The sequence below is a fragment of the Myotis nattereri genome (genome assembly GCF_964212035.1).
Source record: "Myotis nattereri genome assembly, chromosome: 5".
NCBI classification, from domain to species: domain Eukaryota; kingdom Metazoa; phylum Chordata; class Mammalia; order Chiroptera; family Vespertilionidae; genus Myotis; species Myotis nattereri.
Window position 1 is genome coordinate 32,893,980 of NC_138080.1, and position 16,378 is coordinate 32,910,357.

General features: G+C 49.3%; 1 protein-coding gene and 1 pseudogene across 4 annotated transcripts in view; one reads left to right on the top strand and one right to left on the bottom strand.

Annotated features, from left to right (window-relative positions):
- The window catches only part of PTK2B (protein tyrosine kinase 2 beta), a 123,463-nt gene that overhangs the window by 12,981 nt on the left and 94,104 nt on the right, over positions 1-16,378 (top strand). Inside the window, exon 2 of one of the 3 annotated variants that reach the window (XM_081091627.1) lies at positions 9,192-9,353. The exons of the other annotated variants lie outside the window; for them this stretch is intronic. The gene's annotated coding sequence lies outside the window, so the exon portion shown is untranslated. The remainder of the gene's footprint in view (positions 1-9,191; positions 9,354-16,378) is intronic. 3 annotated transcript variants of the gene reach the window in all.
- LOC308520340 (large ribosomal subunit protein eL31-like) lies at positions 13,257-13,633 on the bottom strand (annotated as a pseudogene). Its single transcript has one exon. The product of its transcript is annotated as a large ribosomal subunit protein eL31-like (transcript).

Genomic DNA, 16,378 nt, shown 5'->3' on the forward strand with positions numbered 1-16,378 from the left:
AGAGTGCAAACTACTAAGCCAGTCAACCAAACAACTACACCAATCTAATTCTCTTTATTCTCTCTGAATTCCTACCGAGGAAACCAGCATTGGTCTATATTTTATACTGTACAGGATCATCTATAAAATTGTTTAAAAAGCAGATTTGCACTTATACATTGGAAACAAGACACCATACTTTCTGTTGTCTGGAATATCTTTATCATCTTCCTTTAAAATGGGACAATTTGAGTCTGCTCAGTTTCCTGGAGGTGATTGAGAAACCCAAAGACCAAGTAACATGACTGTAGGATTTGCTTCAGGGTTATGGTTGCTGGAGCAGGACCTTTAGGGGTGTAAGATGATACTGGGTTCTCTTAGGGTTTGCCTTGTTCGGGCCCTGAGTCCACTGCTGCCTTTCCACCAGCGTGAGGACAGGGTTGCTGGTGCCTCATGCATGGCCTGGGGCCTGGCACCTTCCCCTTCTCCCTTCTGCGGTGAGACAGCCACATCCATCTCACAAACAACACTCACTAGTGATTCACCAACAAATTCCACACAGACACTGCCCCTCCCCGTCTTCCCCTCTGATCTTCTCTTAAGAAGACACACGTGAACTGGAGAATAGGGTTCTGGATATTGGGGTAGAGTGAGGAAAGAAAAGAGAAAGAATGGCAGGCAGAGGAACAAAAATGGAAGCTGTGGCCAGACACATGAGGTGACAGAGACTTGGTGAAAGTTGTAGAGCTGGCTTTTTTTTTTTTTTAAATATATTTTATTGATTTTTTACAGAGAGGAAGGGAGAGGGATAGAGAATTAGAAACATCGATGAGAGAGAAACATCAATCAGCTGCCTCCTGCACACCTCCTACTGGGGATGTGCCCGCAACCAAGGTATATGCCCTTGACTGGAACCAAGGTATATGCCCTGGGACCTTTTAGTCCAAAGGCCGACGCTCTATCCACTGAGCCAAACCGGTTAGGGCTAGAGGTGGCTTTTAAGGCACAGACCCTGGAGGGGGATTAGTGACAGATGACACCGCTCTTTAGAAAGACCTTCATGGCAGCCATAGGACAGGCTCCTGTGACATTTACTCTGGAATGTGTGTGACTGGGGTTGAGGTGAGGGAGGAAGGGACAGAGGAAGGACATGTGGACAAGGCCTAACTCCTTCTGTTACCAATGGTGGTCGGTAAAGAAAGTTAGGGCTGCAGGTCTGTGTGTATCAGGGTTAGGGTCCCTTCCATAGCATTTTAGTCCATTCCTAGATGGGATCTCAGCGATTGCTAGTCTTTCCTTCTGTGCCATGGCCACATTGAGTCTAAACTGTCCCCCAGGTGGGTGTTTCCCTTGGTTTATAACCCTCTGTGAGGAAGGACAGTTGACAGTCTTCCTCCTCGAAGTCCTGTTCCTTATTCTGAGGATATGGGATCAGTGGCTCTGATGTGGTGAACCGGAGGCCAGGCTCTGCATTATGTAGCACCTACTCCGGGCCAGGTGCTGTGCTAGGCTCTGGGGTACAAATGTGAACAAGAGACCATCCTTGAGGTGACGGAGCAGGGCGAGCAGTCACAATAAAACCAGATGTGTTGCAAGAGGGTGGTCAAATGCCAGAGTCACGAAGGCCAGAGCTACCAACCTTACCAAAGGGCGGCCAAAAAGGCTTCACAAATGAGGTGATTCTGGGAAGGGTTTTGAAGAACGGATAGGAGTGCGCCAGGCCGAGAAAGGGCGGGGAGATGCTCTTCCAGGTGGAGAGCATAGCATATTGAAAGGTAAGAAGGCACCGAAGAGGATAGCCTGTTTGGGAAGCTGTGAACAGCTCAGGACGGCTGAATCCAGCAGGACCAAGGTGTCGCCTTTTGTCCTGGTCTCTTGGCATTGGACATCATTCTCTAACAACAGGAAGCTATAGGATACATAGGCTAAGCATACAGACAGGAGATGTTGCTATAGGACTTTCTAAGCAGGGAAGGGAGTCAGATTTTTGTTATGGAAAAGAGGCCTCTGGCCCTGGGTCAGAGCAGCTCTTATGCCAAACACAGAGCAGGCTTTGGATCAGAGACCCCCAGACTTGGGCACAGGCTGCCAGCAGGGCCATGCCTATGGTCTGGGATGTGGGTGTCTCAGCGACCCACACTGCTGGCTGGCAAGAGGGTGGTGGCAAGGGCTGGCCTGGAGGAGGAGCCCACTTCCTGCTGGCAGCCCACTTCCTGCTGTGTGCAGAGGGTGATGGCACAGAGAGAACAGAGGGGACTTGTCCCGATGAGCAAGAACCTGCCTCCAGCGGGGAAACGAGGAGGGTGAGATGGTGCTTCGGGTACTGGAACCAGGAATCCATGAAGAAGACACTCGCCTGGAATGCAAGGGGCCAGACAGGCATGGATTTTCGCCCCCACAGCAGGAATAGGGTGTCCCCTGGAGTTACAGAGCGGATAGGGTATTTGGGCCTGGAGGGCTCTGGTGGAGGCAAAGGGACGGGACATGGGACGGACGGACGGACGGAAGCTCACATTCCTCCTTCCTGGCATCCCCCCTCCCAGAGCTCTTGGCCGCCCCAGCCGTTTCTGCCAGGTTCATGTTATCTTGAGATAAAATTATTTTTCACAAGTACGTGCCTTGCTGAACAGGATGATGGAAGGCGGGGACCTTGTCTTGTGCCCCTTTGCCTCCCAGCCATGTTCTCACACAAGTCAGGATGTGAACCTTGCGCTCAGGCAACACTCATTCAGATCTGAGGTTTTAGGGAAAGGATCTGAGGAAAAAGTACGAATTTAGACATGGTCTCCGACACCTGTGGAAATGAGGTGCATCAGAAGGGTTTACATGAGAACACGAGACACAACATTTGATCAGCTGCTAAAAGACACCCGTGGGAGGACTCCCTGATCCCAGGGGGGACACACTTTGGAGAACATTCTGAGCGGAAGCAGCCTGGACCCTCCGTGTAGCTCCTCGAAGGCCAGGGCCACCAGCACACAGGTTACCGGCTCTGGCTCCAAAGTTCCCTGCATTTCAGACAGTTTTGCAGGTGATGTGAATTGTGCTGGCCCAGGAGCCACACTTTGAGAACCGCTGCTGCAGAGCCGGTTTGGTTATCAGGGGTGTGTCTGCCGTCAGACCTAGGCAGCCATGTCGTCCTTTTCTGGTTTTGCTTTGTTTTGTTCCTAACACTCCACACGTGGCTTTGATGCCCACCCTGGTTGAAACACCTGCCCTGTCTCCATGGGCTCTGCCATGAGCCCCACCTGTCATCTGCCCACGGCCCCCGGAGGGCCTGGCGGACTTTCCCTGCTTCTGGTCTTTGTCCATGGTCTTCCCTCCATCAGGATGGCCTCTCCCAGGCTTCCTACATCCCTACCTCTCAGACCCCTCTAGGCCTGAACCCTAATGGCAACTCCGCCTGCCCTTCCCCCAGCACCTCAGTCTGCTTTCATCTCCCATCCTGTCTGCTCCTTCAACCCTCTTCCTGACTCTGGCAGGACTTCCCTTCTGCCTAATGTTACTGCTGGTTACGGTGCCCTCTGTCTTAGCACTGCCACCATAACAAAATACCATGGAGTGTGCAGAGGAAACAGCAGGCTTATTTTCTCGCAGCTCTGGAGGCTGCAAGTCTGAGAGCAGGGTCAGCATGTCAGTTTATGGTGAGGGCTGTCTGCATGGATTGTGGACCTTGGCCTTGTCGGCATGCCGTGTCCTCTCATGGCCTTTCCTTGGTGCGTGTGCACAAGACAGGGGGAGGGGGGGCATGCTCTTGTCATTCTTTTTTTTTTTTAAACTGATTTTCTTTTTAAATATATTTTATTGATTTTTTACAGAGAGGAAGGGAGAGGGATAGAGAGTTAGAAACATCGATGAGAGAGAAACATCGATCAGCTGCCTCTTGCACAGCCCCTACTAGGGATGTGCCCGCAACCAAGGTACATGCCCTTGACCGGAATCGAACCTGGGACCTTTCAGTCCGCAGGCCGACACTCTACCCACTGAGCCCAACTGGTTAGGGCTCCTTTTCTCATAAGGACACTAAATCTATCAGATCAGGGCCCACCCTGATGACCTCATTTAACCTTAATTGCTTCCATAAAGACCCCATCTCTAGATATAGTCACAGTGGTTAGCACTTCAACATTTGGATTTTGGAGGGAAACCAACATTCAGTCCATAACACTATCTTTTCCAGTGGGACTATCCCTCTCGGAGGTCCCAGTCACGGTGCCTGTGTCTGCCCTCAGTGGCTATTGAGGGAGGTGTTCCATCAGTGTCTACCTAATCACCGGGAAGGTTTGAAAAACAAACCAAAACCAGCCAAGACCTATTTGTTTACTTTGGCCCTTACTGGCCCCTAGTCCTTGAAATGTACCCGCAACGGCCAAGGAGGTGGAGAAGAGAAGGTGTTGGCTGAACCCCGTCCATGAGATGGCGTGGCTGGGTGCCAGATTTGTCAATGGGCTCATCAGCCTTGAAAATAATGTGGTTTCTAATCTGTAATCACTCAGGGAACTACCGCCCCCAGAGCCAAATTAAGAATGTTTTCCTCGGGCAAAAAAACCCCTGTGCTGCCTTTGGCATCCGTGTCCGCCTCAGGAATCTCATTACGTGATGGAGCCTTCTCTCTTTTTTTGCTCATTCCCTCACTTCCTCCAGATCTGCACCTTCCGGTTCTCAGATGACAAATAGCCAAGCTCTCGTTCTGCCCTCTTCAACACTTTGAATAACTTCCAAACATGGTTCCTCTCCCCAAGACTTGTCCCTTAGTTCTTGCTGTTTTACCTCATTCCTTTCACGTGAAGCCGCTGGTGTCCCCTGGCCTGAGGACCCACACGAATCACAGAAGCCTGAGTGACTGATACATTTCTGGGAACTACTGCCCTTTGCTGTCTATTTACAACTGCTTAATGCCAAGGTCACGGGATGGGGGGTTTGGGGGGTGGGGGGGGGGGAGGACCCACAGAATGTGCTTATATTCTCCATCAACCTCTACCTTGTTCATGAAACCTGTCCCCTGACTCAGGGCTTTTTCCTATTTTTTTCTTTTCTTCCCTGTTCCTCTGAGTCTCCTGGTTAAAGGAAGAAAAAAGAGAAACATGCCCTAAGTTTGGAAAAAGGATTCCTAGACTCAGTTCTTGAGCCCATCTTTCACTTTTTAGGAAAATGGCGAGCCTGCAAGCTCATGTCTTTGTGTACCATCGCCCCACTCCGTCCCCTCCCCTCTCAGCACAAGCTTGGGCCTGATATTATTGCTTCTTTAAATATGGAGCAATCCAGTCTCCCAGTGGAGGCAAGGGAACATCCGCCTTCACACAAACAACTCCCGCTCCATCAGCCTGCAGTGCTCATAATGGTTAGGAGCAAGCCCTCAGCCTCAAGGTGTGGCTCCTTATTTCCTGGAGATGTGGCCTCAAGCACATTCTTAACCCCTCCAGCCCTCCGCTTCCCCGCGTGCCTAATGGTGATAACGGTGGCGCTTTCCTTAAAGAGATAGTGCAAAGATTAAAGATGGATAACCTATTTATGTGTATAAAGCACGTAGCATTGGTGCATTTCACGTAAGTACTCAATACATTTAACAATTGTTTTTATCAATGGTGCACACTATCAGAACACAGAAATCTGTGTGCAACTCAAATGCCACCTGGACCCCTGCCCCCTTGTCTATCTCACTTGGAGGACACTCCAGCTCCATAGCCTATGGCAACCCAAGGTCCTGCCCCAGGATCTCTGCCCGTTCTAGACACTTCCTTGTGCTTCCGGCCACCTCTATGCTGCCAGATCTTGTTCAGTCTTATCACCCCAGGCCATAGAGCTCAGCCCATTCACCAGTTACCCCAAGAAGCCCAAACACACAGGACGTTTGATTTTGTGGTTTTACTGAAGAATGGGGGGGAGGAGGAAGAGTGTTCTGGAGAGGGTCAGGTCCTGCAGCATTTGCCTCTTTTTCTGCTCTCCTTCCCCTCCTCCTTCCTTTCCTTTTCCAGAGCAAGTGACACCAGCCCAGGCTCCCTGAGCCTCATTGAACTGCATTGATTTGGTGGTGAATTACCTTCGTCTGTTTGGGCTGCTATAGCAAAATACCGTGGACTGGGTGGCTTATAAACAACATTCATTTCTCAGTCCTGTAGGCTGGAAGTCCAAGGTCAAGGCCCTGACAGATTCATTGTCTGGTGGGGACCTGCTTCCTTGTTTATAGACAGCTTTTCCCTGTGTCCTCACATGGTGGGAGGGGCCAGGGGTCTCTCTGGGGCCTCTTTTATAAGGACACAAATCCTATCACGAGGGCTCTACCCTCATGACTTAGTCATCTCCCGAAAGCCTCACCTCCTAATACCACCACTTTGGGGTTGAGGATGTCCACATGAATTTGGGAGGAATACAACTATCCAATAAATAGCTTGAATATTTCTAAACAAATACGCCTTCTAATATTTCTAAACAAATTCTTCCTGGAGGAATTCTGTTACCCTCTCCTAAGGGAATAGAACCTCATCACCTTTACTCATGCTCAAACAAAAATGCTCCATCCTCAGGGCAGGACTGCGCATGGTGACATCCGCGTGAGCCCGAGTGGTGGGCGGCATGGTGGAGGTGGGAGCTGCTGCCCTGCCTGAGGGTTTCAGGGCTTGGAGAAGGGTCTGTGGGAACAGATGCCCATTCCCGAGCAAAGGCAAACTGAGCCAGGGCTGGGTTTTACTGCTTGCGGTTGCTTTCCCCAGACTGCAGGCCTGACTTTCTGGCAATGGGACTTCGTGACCCATCAGAAAATTTGAGAAGTAGACAAATTACACATGGTTGGTTCAGGTGTGCAAAATAAACAAAACCTGTGACAGGGCTGACACACGGGAAGATGAGTCAGGTAAAAATGCACATACCTCAGCCATGAAGGAGACCGGGAGCTCATCGTGCTGGAGGTCACCCGGAGGGCTCTGGGCTGTCCTGGGAACTGTGAGAAGCAGGAGAGGCTCAGACCTCTGGCTACACGGTGACTGGCCTTTTGACACGCAGTCCCAAAGGTGTCCACACTCCTCATTCCCCCAAAGTGGTATTCATGTCTCATACCTTTGCCAGAAGAGCTATTTCTTCTACCCAAATGCTCCACAATGCCTAATACTTCCTCTTTCTTTTTATTCGCCCTTTGAAATCCTCCCCAGCTTTTGCTGCACCACCTCTGTGGGGCCTTCCGGATAGCCTCTTGCCTGTGGTCAGAATGGCGGGCCCTGTTCTCACTGCGCTCCCAGCACATGGCCTTGGTGACAATGGGCCCTTCCTCCTTCGGACTCCCAGTGAGTCCGGTAAGACCTTCTTGCCTCATTTTTTTTTTGGTTAATCCTCACCACCTGAGGACATTTTTTCCCATTGCTCTTTAGAGAGAGTGGAAGGAAGGAAGTGAGAGAGAGAGAGAGACAGACAGACAGACAGAGAGACAGGCAGACATTGATTGGTTGCCTCTGGCATGCACCTTGACTAGGGCTGGGGATGAAACCTGCAACTCAGGTACAAACCCTTGACTAAGAATCAAACCCAGGACCCTTTGGTGCACAGGCCGATCTTCTAACCACTGAGAAACACTGGCTAGGGCCATCTTACCCATTTTTAAATCCACTCTCAGCCCTATCTGGTGGCTTAGGCCAATCTTCTAACCACTGAGCAACACTGGCTAGGGCCATCTTACCCATTTTTAAATCCACTCTCAGCCCTATCTGGTGGCTTAGGCAGTGTCTGGCCTACAGTAAATTCTCCACGTATCTTAAAAAAAACCCATTCACTGTGGTTGTGAGGTTATGGAGAACCTCATTCAGCTACCGGTCTGGTCACTCAAGACCATGGTGTTTATTATAGGCATTTTACCCTCTTGGAGTTTCCATTTATGGACGAGGAAGAAAGAGCTCAAGAAAGGGATTCTGTGAATTCTAATTTTTACTCTGTTCTCATAGAACTACTTGCTTTCTGCTCGCATGTTGCTGTGAGTAATGGGGAAAGTGATGGAGAGTTTTCTTTGATCACAGAAAAGTAGAGAATCATAATGGACCAGAAACACCCCCAGTGAACAAGAATTATTTAAGGATAGGAGTGGTAGACTGCAAAGTCATCTAGTCTAATCATCTCTTGGAGAAAGGTCTTTCCCTTGAGCACCTGTGGAGAATGTCTCTCCAGAGAAATCCTTGTTGGAAGGTTCTTATTGCTAGAAGGTTCTTACTTTCACAGACTGAACTCTCTCTAAGACACACCTGCTGCAGCTGCCCCCAGCAACAGCCCAGAATAATGACTATTTCTCAATATGACAGTGCTCAAAGATAGGGACCACCTACCCCTTATTCTCTGACCCAGACTTTACAGACAGAGTTGCCCCCACCCCTTCCTTGCATGACATGGTTTTCAGATGCCTCCCCTTCTGGCTCTCCAATTCTGCATATATGATTTGGTCACCATCTTAAAATGTCATGGCCAGCAGTACACGTAACTCCACAAGAAACAAGACCTCTTAGCTGATGGTGCCCAGACTTTGTCACTGTGGGCTCCTATCTTTCCCCTCTCCAAATGCGCCTTTGGTTTGGAAATTTTCTGTTAATTAAACTTACGGAGTAAAAGTCCATCTGCAACTCCTTTTATGTTTGAATTCCTCAGCCTGGCTTTCATGGTCCCAGGACTCCTCTGCAGTTCCTGTCTGGTCTGCTCTCCCAGCCTTACTTCTTACTACTAACCGTGCTTGCATTAGCCAGCCCAGGCTGCATGACAAATGGCATCGGCTGGGTGGCTTAAACAAAAGACATCTATTTCCTCACAATTCTGGAGGCTGGAAGGCCAAGATTAAAGTGTCAGCAAAGTTGGTTTTTTCTGAGGCCTCTCTCCTTGGTTTGTAGATGCCTGCCTTCTTCCTGTGCCCTCACAGGGCCTTCCCTCTGTTTATGTCCTAGTCCTAATTTTCTCATCTTATAGGGACATCAGTCATATTGGATTAGGGCCCACCCTAATGGCCTTATTTTACCTCCATTACCTCACTAACGCCCCTATCTCCAAACAGTCACATTCTGCGGTACTGGGGGTCCGTACTTCCACTCAGGAATTTGGGGAGATACGATTCTGCTCCTAACATTCTACCTTACCTTTGTCCAGTTAAGCTGGTTTTATCTTGTCTTCTTAGAACATATCCTTTATTTTTACTTCTGATGCCTTTGTTCCTCTGCCTCTTGCCCTGCCTCCCCTACTTCTCCTTCCAGGCCAGTCTCCCAAGAAGCTCTCACGACAACTGGTTGTCCAGTCTGTTTAGACCCACAAAGATGGAGAATCCCCTCCCTCCCGAACCAGCCCATTCTGCTGCTTCCACAGCATCCCACTCCGGCAACCTGGACCTAGAAAGACCTCAAGTTTCAACGCCACAGGTGCTTTTCCTTCTACTCTGAGATACTATTCTTGGGGGGCAGTTTACATAGAATGTGGTCCTGTTTCTATGCTGTGAACACTCAAGCATTTCTTAATTGATTCCCCACCATTCAGGAGTATTGCCATCCGTGTTCCCTCTGCAAGACAGGGCTCTCCTCAACGTCACCTGCCAAGCTCCCTCAGTCAAAGCAACATCAACAGAGCCCACTTTTCTTTCCACTCGGCTCTGCAGTTCCTCCCCAGCATGCACACACTCCAACACACACACACACACACACACACACACACACACACACACACACACCTCCCAGCGCCTCAGCCTTGTAGATCATCTTAATGCCGTTGCTTAGCAACCAGTAAGGGAAGTGTGATAGCACCTCCTAGCACTGTCCCTGGAACACAGCAGACAATACAAACAGTTCCCTGGCTCCTCTCTGCTGCTAGAGGAAGGTAGCTGTCAGAGGTGGCCAGCATTATGCTCCAGAGAGAGTGGCTCATCCCCCACGGGCCCAAATTGGTTGTTGCTTTGCTTTTACTTGGCATTGGGTAATGTCTTTGTGGGGGCGGCTGGGTAGGTGGTTCTTGAAGGGCCGGATCTCTCTGCTTGCACTTGTTCTCAGGATGCCTGTGATGGAAAAGGGCCGCTTGCAGAATCCTCTCTGCTCCCACGCAGCCCTGCCCTGCACCAAGCCAACATCCCCCCAGCCCCACCCCCAGCCACTGCGTTTCCTGCAGTCTTTTCCATTTGGAGGTTGTTCCACAATGATCTGGCACTGCCCTGCCCCACTCCTCCTTACTGCAGCCCTCTGTGCTTCCAGCCCCTGGATCCTCTGCCTTTCAGATGCTTCTCCATGCTGCTGGGCAGCCACTAGCTGCTCCGATCATCCATGTCTCTCCCCTGTCTCTGTCCCTTACATTCCTTACATCCCAGTCTCAGACCCCTGGGCCGAATGCCACACACATGGCATCTGAAGCCCCCCTCCTGTTCTCTGTTGGTGTCCTGATTAGAAACCGGATCATTGTGACTCAGAATTCCTAGGTGTGTCTAGCATGCAACAGCAGAGAAGGCGAGAGGGTCTGCAGTCTGAAAACATATGTTTCAATTCCAGATCCTCTTTTTCGTTGTCTTGATGATGTGACTAAGGTCAAGTTTCTCTAACTTCTCTAAGTCTTTGTTTTACAAGGGGATTGGACTATTTGCCTCACTAGGCTATTATGACAAATATATAAACTCACAAATAGAAGGGACCAACAAAATTCACAGCATACAGTTGGAAAACTCCAGGCCCGTCCTCTTCTTCCATCTCTACTTCTATTCTTCCTTTGGCACCTGCTCTTCCTCAAGCAAAATCTAGACTTCTGGTTGGATTCTCGGAGGCAGTGCATGTCATGACTGGGCAGGAAGGCAGAGGGGGAGCTCGAGGTCCACTACTCAGTACCTCTGACCTTGGGTCCTGCACTTACCAGCCCCGAGGTTCCTTTTGTGCACCTGTGAAATGAAGCTAAGAACACCTGACTGGTCTAATGCACAGAGTTGCTGTCAAGCTCAAAGGAGATAATTATGTGTGTCAGTATCCTTTACACACATCAAGGTGTTTTACAAATTTAGAGATACAAGTTTTCTTGGACAAACTGGGCCCCATTCCCTCCACCTTGTAAAATGAAGGTATTAGATTCCAGCATGTCTCAAGCCCTCTCAAGTTCTAACATTGTAAGCACACTGCGAGATGACAGTGCTCTCCGAAGGCCTCAATGGACAGAAGGAGGCCTTCTTGACACACGGTGTTTGTCTGCGAGGATAATTTGTATCGATATTTCCACTCTCTAATCCCTGGGGCCCCATGACCAAGATGGTTGGTGATCACCTCAACAAAACCTTACCCAGAAATATTTTAGAGGCTTCTTCTAGTTCTGACTTAGGAATGCATAGAGCTCAGTCCTTTCAATAAGGAAAACAAATGAGTCAGAACATGCCCTCAGGGTGATAGAGGTACCAGGGAAGCAGCCACTGGTGTAGGTGTGTGAAGTTCATGTCACGAGTACTTCCTTGGTGCTTATGTGTTTAGTAGTGGCCTGAAAAAAGAGCTGAATTTGCAAATGGAGGATACTTGAGACAAGAGATCTCAAAGTATGTGATATCAGTCATTTACATAAAAGCATGACCAACAAATAGAATTTGGATGTTATTGAAATCTTGAAGATTGGGAGTCTGGCCAAGGACGAACAAACATTCCGAGACATTTGCATTCTCTTTGGTGAGATTTCCCCCCGGGCAATTATAGCGTCTCTTTTTATAAAGAGGATCCCAACAGGAAAGATGGGTGCTGCCAGCAGCTCTCAAAGCTCTGGCTTGACTTAGAAGGAGGGTGTAACTTCACTCAGGGACTTGATGCCAACTTCCCTCTAATCCCATGGCTTCAGGGGAAAGATGACTAGAGCCTTCTGTTAAAAAGTTGGGAGCTCCTCCTTTATAATAAAGTTGCGAAAGGTCAGGTAACAAGTGTCGCTGGTTAACCACAGAACCACTAAGAATACAGTTATTTGGCGGCGGGGGGTGGGGGGTAGAGGGTGGGGGAGCAGTGGGAGGCAGATGTATTTACGTTATGACTGGACCCATGGAATAATTATAGAATCAGAGGATGTTAAATGTTGGCAATCACCCAGTACAACCCTTTTACTAACATAAGAAAATAGTCTCCAACATGTTAACAGTGGTCAGTTGGTGGAAATGTGGGTGATGGTTAGTTTCTAGGTTGTTTCTTTTACTTTTCAAATACAAACAACAACAACAACAACAAACAACATAGGAAAATGACTTGCCTAAGGTCCTGTAGCAACCTGGTTGCAGAGCTTGCCTCGCCCCCAAATCTGTTGACTTTCATTCCTCTGCTTGTCTCAAGGGTGTGGGTGGAGGGGTGGAGGGTCGATCTGAGGCTAAGACTGGGATTACAATTTGCAGGACAATTTGATAAACCTAGGCTTTATTCCCTCTGAATAAAACATAGGCTTTTTCTACGGGGAAATGTTAAAAATTAAATGTCGGGTGAAAGCAAATCTCTCCACGCACACCTGGCTCCACAGGGTTAAAACCGCCCGCGGAAAGATGATGGGAAGATGGAAGCTGTGTCTGGTTTTCTTAACCCGCATCCCACGTAGCCCATCACTTTGGGGAAGAGGAACACAGCGAATGGGGCGGGAAGAGCACGGTGTGTGCCATCCCCCGCACAGGCCCCTGTCTACAGCTTTTGTTCCATGGCCTCTTCAGTAAATATGACTCAGTCTGCTGTTCGGGCTCCACTTCCCCTACGCTCTGCTGTGCCCGTCATGCCTGACTCAGGGGGCGCGCTCAGGGGCCTCGCAGGTCCCGCTGCCTCTCATCTCCCCAGCTGACCAAGCTCCCTTCTGCTCCAAGCACCGAGATCCTCCACCCTTCCCAGCTTTCAAAACATCAAAACATCAATTAATGCGGATGGTGTCTCCCCACCTCCCCATTAAAAAAAAAGTGCTGTACACTTACCTTGACAAACTGCCAATTGCTTTTTCCACCCACCTACTCATCTATAAAATTTGTAGCCTCCAGCATATGCGTGATACCCAACAGGCCAAGTAAAGGTCAAAATGTGTTCCTGCGAGCAATGAAAACAAAAGACAGGAAAACCTCCCAATCACCTCTCCTCTGGTAAATGCTTGTTAGAGCAAGAACATTATATTCTTAATGTGCATGGAGGCCGGTCATCGGGGCCAGCCCACACTTGTGAACTTGTTTTGGCTGGAAGAGTCAAGACAGGAGCTTCAGTTTATTTGGAGGCACATTATTTTGAACTCAAGGCAACAGTAAAATGCCCCAGCACTTTTTTTTTTTTTTTTTTTGGCAGTTGTATAACTTTATTCGACCATCAGCATTAGTTCTCGTTCATGTTAACGGTCTGTAGATATTTGAAAGTGGTGACAGGCACATAGGTGACCAATGTATAGAGCTCGTTTGGTGAATCTTCATCCTCATTACGTTTTCTGGACAAACGTACCCGGATATGATATGGGACATTCCTTATTCTTTTGGCCCAGACAGCTTTGTTGAGCCTGGTGTCAATGCGCACATCTGGACTCCCCATCTCCTTCATGGCAAATTCCCGGATCTCCTTGAGTGCCCGAGGGGCACGCTTCTTGAAACCTACGCCATGGATGTGCTTGTGGATGTTGATGGTGTACTCCTTGGTCACCACCTCGTTGATGGTGGAGTGGCCCTTCTTCTCTCCACCCTCTTTGCGGGAGCCATCGTGCCCGGCAAGTTGGAAAGCTGTCCCAGCACTTTCTATAAGAAAATAACAAACAGCATTAAATAGGAAGCATTATTATTTAAATAATATTTAAATTATTATTAAATAATTATGCTAAGCCACCGAAGCCACAGTCATCTCAAGGAGATAGAGAGATGAAGACATGGGGCTGCTGATCCAGGGTCAGGAGTAAAGGGGATTTCATGCCAAGACTATTTCTGTAGCACCCACCATGCAAGAGGCTCAGAGATGTACAGCACAAATTTGCCATGAGCTATGCATCAGTGGGGCTGTTAATGTTGGAGGCTGCATCCTGTCAGATGCCCAAGATAAAGGCAGTGGGCCTATCACATCAAGCCAGTGAGTCACCTTTAGTTTGGGGGATGCCATGCCCTGCCTAAGAAGGTAGTGTTGTCTGCCAGGACATTTGGGATGGAGTGCCTGCTGCTTGCCTATCTGCTCTAGGATTTTTCTCCCTCCTTTTCCTTCCTTCTCATGGGCTAGGAAGGGTCCATCTTGGCCTAATTGTACATGTTGACTTCTGAGTATGAGGAAGCAAAGTCCCTAATGCATTTGTTTACATTTGAATTCTCTCTCTCTCTCTCTCTCTCTCTCTCTCTCTCTCTCTCTCTTTCTCTCATGTACATACACATACACATACAGATACACATACACATACACACACACTCTCTTTGGTCACCACAATGCATCCCCATTCTACCTGTAATGGTAGATCAGACTAAGACCAGTCCTGAAACCAATGAGACACTTTAGTGTTTGGGTTGTTCTAAGGGGATGCTGCATTCAGGGTGTGATTTCCCACGGTCCAGCTGCTTGAGGAGGAATAGGCTGGGAGTGCCAACCCATTTAGCTCTATCAGTCACTGAACCTGACCAAGGGTAGCTTTGGAAGTCATTTCCCAAGAGCAGGAGAAATGCAGTGCCAGCAGATACAAGCCTACCATCGAGGATGAAGTGAGAAAAGGAACGTGCCACACACCTGTCAGTGTCCTGGTCAGTACTCTTATAGTTGCAGATGACAGGCACCCCAGAAAGGGGATTTGATGGCTACAAACCCAACCTAAGGGAAGATTTGGGAAGCAGCTGACCTCAGGGATGACTGCCTTTAGGACCTCAGACATGACCAGGTGTCTCTGAGTCTACCCCTCTGTCTCTCTCTTCATGTCGGCTTCTTTCAGGACAACTTCTGTAAAAGGCAGGGGACATAGCTGCTAGTGGCATCCAAGGCAAAGCTTCTTTCCCTAAGCTGAAGTTTTTAAAATGCCAAAGAACTCTGATTGGTTTAGCTAAGATCATGTGTCCAGTTCTGGACCAGTCACCCAGCCAGGACAGTGGGAGCCATGTTTGTCTCAGTTTGAGTAATGCATCACCTCCTCTGGTCCAGACCAGGAGGAGGAGGTAGCAGAGATGGTCTCACAATGGCGGCTTCCACTAGAACTAGCCAGTTTCCATGAGAGGAGGACTACTCAGTAAAGACTGTGAGTGAAATTTCTCTGAAAGGGGAGGAGGTGTTACAAGCACACAAGACAATTGTGGTCCCCTGCAATAAATGTGTAAGCTTTGATCATGTAGCAGTTTGTGATCTGTGGCTAGCAGGTATGTATATCTGTTGAGAGGGCTGTTAAATTTGAGAAATGAAGAGAAATGGTGACAGCTAAAGTGCTTGGGAATTGGCAGTGTATAATTATGTTATCGCTAAGAACTATATAAAACTTTGCAGAAAGAACAGGCAGCAAGGTCATGAATCATACATCAAGAAATCATTTCTATACTGCTAGGTTGTTTGACAATCTTCCTATCTAATAATAGACAAACATGGTAATTGACCGTACCTTCGCTACGCCTCCCATCGGCTAATCAGTGCGATATGCAAATTAACCACCAACAAAGATGGCGGCTAATTTGCATACTGCAGGCAGGGCGGGACAGCGCCATCCCGCCTGCCCTGCTGCCATCCAGGCCTGCTATCTGTGATCCTGGGTCGGGGGGGGAGGGGGTTTCTGTGTGCGACCGGACCCGGGGCGTCTGGGCGGGGCAGCAGTGATCTGCCGGCCCACCTGGGCGTCCCATGTGCAACCTGGGTTGGGGCCCCAACTCCCTGACTGGCCCTGCCCTGTCCAGGACCAGGGGCGGCGCCCCAACCCCCTGATCGGCCCTGCCCTGTATGCGACCTGGGAAGGTGGGGCAGGCACCTAGGGATCAGTCCTGCTATCTGCCACCCGGGGAGCGGGCCTAAGCCAGCAGGTGGTTATCTCCTGAGGGGTCCCAGACTGTGAGAGGGCATAAGTGGGGCTGAGGGACACCCCCACCCCCCACCCCACCCCACCAGTGCACAAATTTTTGTGCACCGGGCCTCTAGTATATAATAAAAGGCTAATATGCAAATCAATCGAACAGAGGAATGACCAGTTGCTATGACATGCACTGACCACCAGGGGAAGATGCTCCATGCAGGAGCTACCCTGTGGTGATCAGTGCACTCTCATAGGGGGAGAGCAGCTCAGCCAGAAGCCCTGAGCCAGGCTCACTGCTGGCGAGCCCAGTGGCGGTGGCAGGAGCCTCTCCTGCCTCCATGGCAGTGCTAAGCCTTCAGTCAGTCATCACCCGAGGGCTCCCAGACTATGAAAGAATGCAGGCCGGACTGAGGGACCCCCCAACCCCTGAGTGCAGGATTTTCATGTACCGGGCCTCTAGTTGTTATTATAGAAAAGAGATAACTGAGCTTGT